The sequence below is a fragment of the Chiloscyllium plagiosum genome, chromosome 11, assembly GCF_004010195.1.
Source record: "Chiloscyllium plagiosum isolate BGI_BamShark_2017 chromosome 11, ASM401019v2, whole genome shotgun sequence".
Lineage (NCBI taxonomy): Eukaryota > Metazoa > Chordata > Chondrichthyes > Orectolobiformes > Hemiscylliidae > Chiloscyllium > Chiloscyllium plagiosum.
In genome coordinates, this window is record NC_057720.1 from 32,730,389 (window position 1) to 32,742,883 (window position 12,495).

The window sequence follows — 12,495 nt, forward strand, 5'->3', positions numbered from 1 at the left end:
TTCTACCCCATCCAGACCTCTGACGTTAAGTGTATCCCAGTCAATGTTGGGAAAATTAAAATTTCCTATCACTACTACCCTATTGCCTCTACATCTTTCCATAATCAGTTTACGTATTTGTTCTTCTACCTCATGCTCACTGTTAGGAGGCCTGTAATACAGCCCTAACAATGTAACTGCACCCTTCTTATTTCTCAGCTCCACCCATGATGCCTCACTACCCAAGATCTCCATAGTGTCCTCCTTTAGCACGTCTGTGATATCTTCCCTGACCAGCAATGCAACTCCACACCCCCCCATTTTATTTCCCTCCCTGTCCTGTCTGAAATGTCTATATCCTGGAACATTTAGTTGGCAATCATCATGCCTTTCCTTCAACCAAGTCTCTGTGATCGCAATAACGTCATACTCCCAGGCACCAATCCAAGCCCTAAGTTCATCTGCCTTACACGCTATACTCCTTGCATTAAAGTAGATTCATTTCAGGCCACCAGTTCTTTTGCGCTCATCTGCTCTCTGCCTACTCTTCCCTTTATTAATGCTGTCTTCATGATTCTTACAGTCTCCAGTTTTCACCTCGCTGCCTGCTTGTTTTCTCTCTGGTTCCCGGTCCCCTGCCACATTAGTTTAGCAAAAACTCCCCCGAGGACATTGGTTCCGGTCTGGTTCAGATGTAGACCATCCATTTTGTAATAGTCCCACCTTCCCCAGAACCGGTCCCAATGTCCAACAAATCTGAACCCCTCTCTCCTACACCATCTCTCAAGCCACATGTTCATCCTGCCTATTTTTTCTACCCTGGCTAGCACGTGGCACTGATAGTAATCCCGAGATCACTACCTTTGAGGTCCTCCTCTTTAACTTCGCTCCTCGCTCCCTGAGTTCTTCTTTCAGGACTTCATCTCGTTTTCTACTTATATTGTTGGTGCCTATATGCACCAAGACAACTGGCTGTTCACCCTCCCCTTTTAGAATGCGCTGCAGCCGATTGGTGACATCCCTGACCTGAGCACCTGGGAGGCAACATACCATCTGGGAGTCCCATTTTCGGCCACAGAACCGCCTATCTACTCCCCTCACAATAGAATCCCCTGTGACGATGGCCCTACGAGTCTTTTTCCCACCCTTTTGAACAGCAGTGCCCGTCATGGTGCCATGATCCTGGCAACTGCTGCCCTCTCCTGGTGAGCCATCTCCCCCAACCGTATACCTGTTTTGGAGGGAGATGACATCAGGGGACACCTGCACTGCCTTCCTACTCTTTTTCTGTCTTTTGGTCACCCATTCACTGTCTCCCTCAGCAATTCTAACCTGCGGTGTGACCAGTTCACTAAACATGCTATCCACGATCTCCTCAGCATCGCGGATGCTCCACAGTGAGTCCATCCACAGGTCCTGAGCTGTCATGCGGTCAAACAAGAGCTGCAGCTGGACACACTTCATGCAAGTGTAAGAGTCAGGGACGTCAGACACGTTCCTAAGCTCCCACATCAAGCAAGAGGCACATGCCACGGGTCTGAGGTCCCCTGCCATTGTAAGCTTAGCTTTATATGAAATAACTTAAACCAAACAATGCATTTAAATATATGAAAAAGAAAGATAAAGAAAAAATAAAAGCCTTAACTTACAGAGCCTTTTCCTTTTGGTTAGAGGAGGGTGGCGGGAGGGAGATACTACACCTGTAGTATCTCGGGTTTCGCCACTGCCCAAATATAAATTAAGCCCTTACCTTCCCAGCAGCCCTTGCAACTCACCTTTTCTGCTCGCTGCTCTTTCAAAATCTCCTCCAGTACTTGAGGATGATGGAGTACATCTATCAATGTGAATGATTCTCATTGTACCCTAACCTCTCCCTTTCTTTAAAGGCAGTCTCTGCAGTTTCCCCCCAGTTTTATATGTTAAATCTGATATAAGGCCTATATAGGCATTAACATGCATTATTATTTAATTTTGCCTCAGATAATTTGTTATTATCTCAGGCAATGGAGAGAAACTGGATGTCACCTGTTTCCTATATGGAAAGTCTGAGCGGCTGCAACTCCCCAGTGTCTTCTCCAGATCTCCATCTTATCCAGCATTCCCACATCTTAGGGCATGTTCCATGGGCAGTGACCATCTGTACCTTCTATCCAGGGAGTCTGGCATCAGACAAGCACTTGCATCATGACACATCTCTGACTTATAACACAGTTCTCCACTTCAATTCTGCACATTGGAGCTCACCAGTATGTGATATTGCAATACTGCCACTAGGCTGCTTTGTACATAGGGTCAAAGGCCCATCTCATTAACTGGAATAGCATGAATTTCAGGTCTCTTAGTTTTCTTTCTTAGTGCTCACTCACTTTATATCTACTAAATGCTCACATCCTCTCTGGCTTGCCAATTTGTTCATTGGTACCTCACTCAGAATTTAAAGGCTCCGAGTGTATCTGTCTTTCCTTGTCAATTGTGTAGACAAGTGGTGCCCAAGAGGCAATGGAAGAAAGTTTTTCTGTCAATTTATTTTTGAAACAGGAACACTAACTAAATCAGGTAGAATGTGATATTAAAAAATAAAGTTAAGGCAACACTAAAACATAAAAGTATTGGCAGGGAAATGAAATTAACACAAGCAGAGGAAAATAGATTTCTTAACTGCTCATTTTCATTTAATTTAATCTGATTACTATTACAATGACATAACTAGTCATGAAATTGAAGTGCCTTAAATTACAATGCTATTGATATTCATTTCAGAGTTAGGGTTTGTGTGTTGAAAACATTTGTCAAAGATATACACCTTTGCTTAGAAGTAGATGTGTTAACGTTTTTTCTGGGTTGGAAAAATCAATCTATAAAAATATTTACAACAAAATTGTTCATGGGATGGAAATGTCACTGTCAGGGCCAGCATTTATTATCCATCTCTAATTGCCCTTGAAAAGGTTGTGGTCAGGTGCTTTTTTGAATCACTGCAGTCTATTTGACATAGTTGCACCCACAATGATGTTATGGAGAGTGTTCCAGGATTCTGATTCAGCATCACTGAAAGAAAGGCATTATAATTCCAAGTCAGGATGGTATGTGGCTTGGAAGTGGTAGTGCTCTGATGCACCTGTGTCTTAGTCCTTCTTGATGACAATGGTCATGGGTTTGAAAGGTGCCATTAAAGGGGCCTTGGTAATATTTCAGTACATAGTGGATGGTATACACTGTAATCAACATGCACCATTGGTGATTGGGTTACTGATCTAGCAGGTTGCTGTGCTCTGGATGGTATTGATCTTTTTGACCGTTATTGGAGTTGCAATTGGGGAATATTCCATCACACTCTTTGCAGAGATGTACAGACTTTGGGGAGTCAGGAGAGAGTTACTCATCACAAAATTCCTAACATCTGACCTGATCTTATCGACATAGTTTTTTTGTAACTAGTCCAGTTAAGTTTTTGGTCAATGATAACCCCTTAGGGTGTTGGCCGTGAGCGTTTCAGCAATAATAATGCTATTGAATATCATGGGGAGATGGTTAATATATTACTTTGTTGGAGATCGTCATTGCCTCGCATATGTGCTGCACAGATGTTGTATTCTAATTCTGAATGTTGTTGAGGTTTTGATACGTTTGCATAGGGTCTGCTTCACTACAATGGTACTGAACTCCGTGTAATCATCAGTGATATCTCCATTTCTGACTTACATTGGAAGGGAGGTCATTGGTAAAACAGCTAAAGATGGTCGTGTGATGTCTTGGGGTTCAGGAACTTAGAGTACAAATTCCACAGCTTTCATTTGTACTGTATCTGACTGGATGCAGTGAAGAGTTTTCTCCTTGATTCATATTGATTTCAATTTTGCCAGGCTTCTTGACATCATATTCAATCAAAAACTGCCTTGATATCAATCACTCTCATTTCACCCGTGGAATTCCTACTGTTTGTCTGTGTTGGACCAATGATGTATTGCGATCTGCTACGAAGGGGCCCTGAGGAAACCAAAATGAGCATCAGTGAGCGTTGTATTGCTACGTTCATAACATTTGTAAGCATTGCCAATGCATTGATAAAAATAGAAATTGCTGGAACAGCTCAGCAGGTCTGGCAGCATCTATGGAGAGAAATCAGAGTTAATGTATCGAGTTGAGTGACCGTTCCTCAGAATAAATTGCATTGCTTTGATCATAATTGTAAATATAATCGATTTGGTTGGATTTGTCCTGCTTCTTGTGGACAAGACTTATGTGAGTAATTTTCCACATTGTCTGTTAGATGCCAATATTCTAGCAGAACTGGCTAGGCTTGCCAAGGGGTTTTGACTAGTTGTAGAGTTTAAGTCTTTATTACTAGAGTCAGGACGTTATCAGGACATTCTGTATTTGCTGTAGCCAGTTGGTTCAGCTGTTTCTTGGGGCTTCTCTGATGTTGGGAATTTCAAAAGGAGTCTGAAGTGGATCATCCTACTCAGCACTTCTGACCGAAGATATTTGCAAATGCTCCAGCCTTACCAATGGTAATGACATGTCAGCAAAGCAGTAAATCCCAGGACAACACTATACTAATGAAATCCCTGAGATTGAGGTCATTCAGCTCATTAAGCCATTGTGAGAATTTTGCAACAGAATTGATTCCAGTCTCATTCACGACTGTTTCTCTCACTATAATTATAATCATAGTAGTAGTTCAGTGGGTTTTATTGGGTCGTATATATTGTAAACTGAAATATGATTGTTTTTTCTCTCTTTAGGCTAATTTTAAGTTAACAGTGATGCACCTTTGGTTCATGTTTGACAATAGCTATGTTAAGAAAATCATTAAGATGTGTATGAAAGTTCTTTGCAACCAAGGTACTCATGTCTTTACAGCTGTATCAATGCAGATCCATTTACATCAGAATGGATACAGTAATACCATAAGAATAGAACTATAGAACTAAAATTAATCAATAGAACTAAATAGAACTAAATAGCGGTCAATAGAACTAAAATTAATCCTTTAGAAATTTCACAGTAAGAGAAAAGTGGCTGTTGTATTAACTGAATGTATTGTCAGTTCAAAGAGGATTCTGAAGGACATAAGGGAACCAAATGAGTTTATATTTGAGACTACATCATGGAAGCTACCCACAATTTAACATTATATTGGTTATTTTGAGAAGAGTGCTATTAAAACTGCACAGAGGAATTTTATCCTGTTTCCGCTCCACACTTCATTTAAACTATAGTTGCTTGTTTACATGCTGGGAAGCATTAATTTCTTCCGCACTGATATCTCTTCTTAATAGATAATCAAATCAAAGTCGTGCATAGAAATATCAACATTTCTAATATAACAGATAACTCAACAATTAAACCCTCTTGTTCACCGCAAACAAAATCTTTCCATTCTGCTGTATATTGTAAATTTGTTTTTTGGGATGTAGAGGACAATGCAGGCTGATTATTTTCCAGTTTCTGACTTGTCGGAGAATGATATGATTGACCTTGAGTCGCTGCAGTCTTTGTGGTGGTGGTCCCAGAAACAGAAAAGGCTTAGCTCCAGGACACTTGTAATTTGGCAGAAACCTCGAAGGTGATAGCATTCAAATAATGTTGCTGCTTGTCTTCTGCAATGGATAGTTCAAGGTAAGCATGGAAGTTTACCATTCTGCATTGTCTGCATATTTTGTATAACAGCCACAGTATGCCATGGACCTGGTGCTGAAGGGATGGGGATTGAATTCAGTGACAGAGTACTTACAAAATTCTAATCCAGATGGTGTTGAACTTTTTGAATGTTGCGGCTACAATGTGTCGTTGAATGGTAAATATTCCATCACCCTCCCGTCCTGAATCTTGTACATGATGGATGGATTTGAAGAGTTAGGAGATAACACACACATCACAGAGCACAAAGGCGCTCGTCCTGCTCTGGTAAGCACAATGCTGACACGAATGGTCCAGGTAAGCATTAATGGTGGCCGGCTTAATTTTCTGAACGGCATAAGGGAACCAAATGAGTTTATATTTGAGACTACATCATGGAAGCTACCCATTTTGAGAAGAGTGCTATTTGTCTGCACAGAGGAATTTTATCCTGTATCTGTTCCACAATTTATTTAAACTATAGTTGCTTGATTCATTCTTCTACACTTATATCTCTTATTAATTGATAATTGAATCAAAGTAGTGCATAGAAATATCAAAAGTTCTAACATAACAGGCTCACTAATCCATCTATTCCACCAGTAGCAAAGATTTATTGGCAGTGATATGGATTATTGGCTAAAACTTTAAACTGGTTTACCTACAGTCCAAAAACATCCATGTGTTCTTAATGGAACTGGAGCCAGTTAGCTGTCCCTATGCCAATATGTCTGACTGCCGGTGAATGGTAACAGGACAGATTATTAACTCGACTTGCTTTCATGATTTCCATGTGTGTGTGGTTTTTAGTGAGCCTCCTGAAAAGAGCTTCATTTATATTATTGTTGACTGTGTGTCGGTGGTTATGCATGTGTGTGGGTTGACCAGCTCTTGTCAATAAAATAACGTATGAGTGGATGATTAGAGGAAAGCAGAATTTAATGGAAATGGACAAAAAAAAGTGTTAAATCAATAGCTTTCATCAAACGGATGATCAGTAAGATGTTTCAGTCAAAAGCCCTTCATCTTCCGCACTGATATCTCCTCTTAATAGATAATCGAATCAATGTCATGCATAGAAATATCAAAATTTCTAATATAACAGGCTCACTAATCCACCTATTCCACAAGTAATAAAGATTTATTAGCAGCGATATGGATTATTGGATAAATCTTTAAACTGGTTTGCTTTTGCCCAAAACATCAATCTCCTGCTCCTCGGATGCTGCCTGACCTGCTGTGCTTTTCCAGCCCCACACTCTCAACTCTAATCTCCAGCATCTGCAGTCCTCATTTTTGCCCTGATCAGTAAGATGACTAAGTAGGTCAAAGCAGCATATCCAAAGTTGTTAATGTCATAGAAAAATAACCTTGTTCGAGACTTCTAGATTTAGCGGATTATTGAACAATGAGAAAAATAACACAAATAATAACATGTTGAGAATTGTATTTTGTCATCTCCTTCTCTCCATGAGATGAGATGCTTCATCACCATGGGGGCAAGGTGGCCTTATTCAGGTCAAGCACAAGGGAAACATTCCCACCAAGAGACCATAGTCAAAGTATCTATCCAAATGAACTTCAGATGAAGTGTAGGAATCAGCATTAGAATCATTGTGGTTCACTATCATAGTTAACAGTCTTAAGAAATGATCTATAAGCTTATTAATGATACAAAGATACTTGTGGCTGTAAGAACCCCTAAATGAACAAACTCTTAAAGTGAATCAAGACAAGGAATGAATGGCTTCATGGCAGATGTCTGTTACCATAGACAAGAACAACATGATGCATTTGGACAGAGCTGTGCCAAGCATGGATACACCATGCTGTGTTGTTCATTGCAAACCATAAAGAAAAAAAAAACTAAAATTTGTGGCTCATGATTCATTGAAAGTACATGACCCATTTCCTTAAGGTTGTTGCAAAAATGAATGGGATGTTAAGATGTATAGCCAAAATCATTAAATGTAAGACTAGAAGTAAAATAATATTTTACAGTCATATTCCAACCACATCTAGAATACTTTGATCAGTTTTTAATCCCTTCACATATTGTGGGATTTCAAGGGCCTAAGAAAATACTGAGAAGATTATTTGACTGATTCCTAGTTTAAAGATCCTTAATCATGAATGATTTGGAGGTGCCGGTATTGGACTGGGGTGTACAAAGTTAAAAATCACACAACACCAGGTTATAGTCCAACAGGTTTAATTGGAAGCCCACTAGCTTTCGGAGCGACGCTCCTTTATCAGGTGGTTGTGACAATCACCTGATGAAGGAGTGCCGCTCCGAAAGCTAGTGTGCTTCCAATTAAACCTGTTGGACTATAACCTGGTGTTGTTGATTTTTAAACTTAATTATGAAGGATGCCTCTTCATCACCTTTTCAAGAATTATTAACACTGTGCAGGAAATTCTGGCCAGTGATGTCTATTTCCCATGAATAAACTAAGGACATTTTATTCTTTAAAAAATTGATCCGTAGTGGATATGATCTGAGGGCTTTAAAAAAATAATAAGGGAGTCAAATATCTTTACTTAAGTAGTTTCTTGAACAGGCAGAAGAGGACTGGGCAGCATTAGTGAACATTGTAAAATTAGATTGTTAAATGTTAAGATTCACTTTGTTTTACAGAGAATCATCAGCCATTGTAATGTTTTCTGTATGTAAAGTGAGTGTAGATTTGCTGCAAATGTTCAACATTCCTGCAAGTGGAAGCCATCTCAAGCTATGGGAGGTAATCCTGTTACTGCATGGGTTTCCTCCGGGTGCTCCGATTTCCTCCCACAGTCCAAAGATGTGTAGGTCAGGTGAATTTGTTATGCTAAAGTTGCCCATAGTGTTAGGTGAAGGGGTTAATGTAGGGGAATGGGTCTGGGTGGGTTGCTCTTCGGAGGGTCGGTGTGGACTTGTTGGGCCAAAGGGCCTGTTTCCACACTGTAAGTAATCGAATCTAATCTAACCTAATCTAATCTAGTCTAACATGGATAGTGATACAATTCACTATGGCCTCCTGGATTCTGAAGGCCAACAGGCATTGGGGATGGCTTTCCCAGAACTATCAACTAAATTGGGTGGAGGTATATTTCATCTGACTCTTTTGAGTGACTATAGGGAGTATGTGTGAAGGTGGGAGTGGTTGCAATGGGCCTGGTGGTGTGGGTAGCTGTTGACTAAACAGGTAAAAGTATTGTTTGAGAGATGGTAGATCGAATCTGTAAATGTCATTTTTGTTCAAAAGAGTGACGAGTAGAATTTGGAGGTAGTGGAAATTTAGTGCATTTGGGAAGTGAGTAATTTAAAATAAGGTCCAGCTGTAAATAAGTAAATAATTGATTAGCAAATAATTAGTTCCCAAAGGATGAAAACTAAATAGAGGATATCAATGGGGAAGGGATCCAAACTGCATTACATAAGAATCCAGTATGTGTAACAGTTAGACGATAATTAGGAGTAAGGACCTGCAAAATTAAAAAGAAAAAGAAATGAATTGCATTTCTGCAGCTCTTGAGCCACGCAAGATTTCCAGGGAGCTTGTGTCCAGCAGTAACTGTCATCCAGGAAATGATTAAGTTCCTTGATGAAGAAACAGAGAAGGTTGATGAGGGTAGTGTGGTTGCTATTATATATAGGAACTTTCAAAAAGCATTTGACAAAGAATGTGAAGGGATGTGATGTGGAATGTAGTTCCTGATAATTATAGTGAAAACAGATTCAGTGGTATCATTGAAAAATAAATTGGCTATTTTTTTCAAACAGGGCTGTGTGAAGAGAGCAGGACAATTGGATCAGATCAAGAAAACTTGGATAACTCTTTCAAAGATCCAGCTCAAATATGATGGGTTGAATGGCCTTCTTCTGTGTTGTATCATTCTACATTTCAATTTTTCATAGACATTGAAATTGTAGGCCCCATTTATTAAAAGAAGCTTCAAATGTATCCATTCAAAGCAAACATAAAAACTGGTTGTGCAGTGTGGTTTTAATCTTATATTTACATTGAAAACATAAAGCACATAGTGCAGGACCACCAGTATTGAAAAGAGTAGGAGAGGAGAAAATAAACCAAGTGGTTTGGGCTGTAACCAAATTTGAGTTTTAAAAGCCTGCGTATTATTGAAGGAACCAAGATTGAGACGTTCCAGTGTTTTGAGGTTCGCAGAAAGAGGACCTTACAATAAAAATCTGCACATATTTCAATATAGTAAGGGGACAAATGAGAAGATGATGAAATTGGAGTTTATGAAGAACAAGGGAAAATCAGTGGGCCAATATACTGAAAAGAAATGTGTAAAGTGTTGAGTCTTAAAAGTAAAGGGGAAATTTTCAAGATCATCAATAATATACAATTAATATGGCAAAAATACCTAAATAAGGTAGGAGATGTAGGAGCAAATTAGATCATTTGCTACATCAAGCATCCTCCACTACTCAATGAGATCTGATAATGCTTAACTCTTTATTCTAAAGTAGCTAGCATGAGGAAGAACAACATAATTCCTTTTAAAAAGAAATTGCCTCGGGATTTGTTGATTTACTAAATTTCAAGCTCTAAATTTCCTTACTTCCTTTTCATCACAAAGTGGCCTATTTCTTTTTTTCTGATCAAACCACACCACAGCACAAAATACAGTTTCCATACTTGCAAACAAACTGGACTCTGATTCAAGTTGACCTCAAGATTAGGTTGACCTCAAATGGAAAATACTCCATATGTATGCACAAGCATACTTTGATTATATCCTTAGATAAATTTGGAGCTGGGGGAAACAGCTCTGACACCTTGGTGGTGAAAGTCAGCTTTGGTGGTGGATCACGGCAGAGCCTAGATTAATGGTCCAGACACAAGTTCGAATACCACCATATCAACTGATCAAATAAAATTTTTAATAAAAAGCTAGTATTGTAATGGTGACCATAAAACTACTGAATTGTTGTAAAGCCCATCTGATTCATTAATGCTTTTTAGCAAAGGAAATTGACCACCCTGATCTGGATTTGTCTATCCATGACTTCAGGCCCAACCAACATGGCCGAATCTTAACTGCTTTCTGAAGTGGCCAAGTGAACCACAAAGCTGAATTCGAAAAGATAGCTTCTTATATTACCTTCTCACCGCTGATTGGGAATGAGCTATAAACATTGGCCTCGTCGTGATGCCCACATCCAAATGAATTAAAAGGTAACAAAACGTGATAATGAATCAGCCGCCTGTTGATGTTTTAGACAATGGAAACTGACAACTGGTGACTTGTGGTTCAGGTAATTTGTGGCCACCAATCCTCATTTCTAGATATTTTCTAATCAACCTAATATTACATATTGTGAAGCATACGGGACTTGAACCCAGACCTTCTGACTCAGAGGAAGAGTCACTACCTCTGCATCACATGAACTCCTACTCCTTATTTCTACTCTTTTAAAACAAACCTAAAATCATGTTAAATAGCCCCTAAGTGGCAGATGGAGTTCAATTCAGATAATGTGAGGTGCTGCATTTTGAGAAAGCAAATCTTAGCAGGACTTATAAACTTAATGGTAAGGTCCTAGGGAGTGTTGCTGAACAAAGAGACCTTGGAGTACAGGCTCACAGCTCTTTGAAAGTGGAGTTGCAGGTAGATAGGATAATGAAGAGGGCATTTGGTATGCTTTCTTTCATTGGTCAGAGTATTGAGTACAGGAGTTGGGAGGTCATGTTGCGGCTGTACAGGACATTGGTTAGGCCACTGATGGACGCCTGGAGGAAGAACGCTTCATCTTCCACCTCGGGACCCTCCAACCCCAGGGCAATGTGGATTTCACCAGTTTCATCATTTCCACTCCCCCACCTTATCCTAGTTCCAACCTTCCAGCTCAGCACCATCTTCATAATCTGTCCCACCTGTCCATCTGCTTCACCCTCCCCTCCAACCTATCACCTTTAACCACATCTCCATCCACCTTGCCCCCAGCCCCATCCTCCTCCTCCCATTTACCACCCCCGAAGCTCCCACCCTCATTCCTGATGAAGGGTTTTTGCCCGAAACATCGATTTTCCTGCTCCTAGGAAGCTGCCTGACCTGCTCTGCTTTTCCAGCACCACACTCGACTCTAATCTCCAGCCCTCACTTTCATCAGAAATGATACATCTGTCTCCATAAGCACTCATGCAAACCTGCCCTGAATCACCATTTAAAGGTGATAGAGGCTGGTAAAACTGCAACATTTAAAAGGTATCTGGATGGGTATATGAATAGGGAGGGTTTGGAGGGATATGGGCTGGATGCTGGCAAGTGGGACTAGATTGGGTTGGGATATCTAGTCAGCATGGACAAGTTGAACCAAAGGGCCTGTTTGTATGCTGTACATCTCTATGACTGTATTGCTCCATCAAGTTGATTGGAGCTAATACAAGATAACAATAAATCTTTCAGAATCTTACCTTACACAGAAAGCCCTTACACCTCACTTGATTTTCTTTTTCATTAGCGTTGATATTTTCACTAAGTGAGAGTGGACTGTGCTCCTTTTGCTATTGGGTAAAAACAATGACTGCAGATGCTGGAAACCAGATATCTGGATTAGTGGTGCTGGAAGAGCACAGCAGTTCAGGCAGCATCCGAGGAGCAGTAAAATCGACGTTTTGGGCAAAAGCCCTTCATCAGGAATAAAGGCAGAGAGCCTGAAGCGTGGAGAGATAAGCTAGGGGAGCGTGGGGTTGGGGAGAAAGTAGCATAGAGTACAATGGGTGAGTGGGGGAGGGGATGATGGTGATAGGTCAGGGAGGAGAGGGTGGAGTGGATAGGTGGAAAAGAAGATAGGCAGGTAGGACAAGTCATGGGGACAGTGCTGAGCTGGAAGTTTGGAACTAGGGTGAGGTGGGGGAAGGGGAAATGAGGAAACTGGTGAAG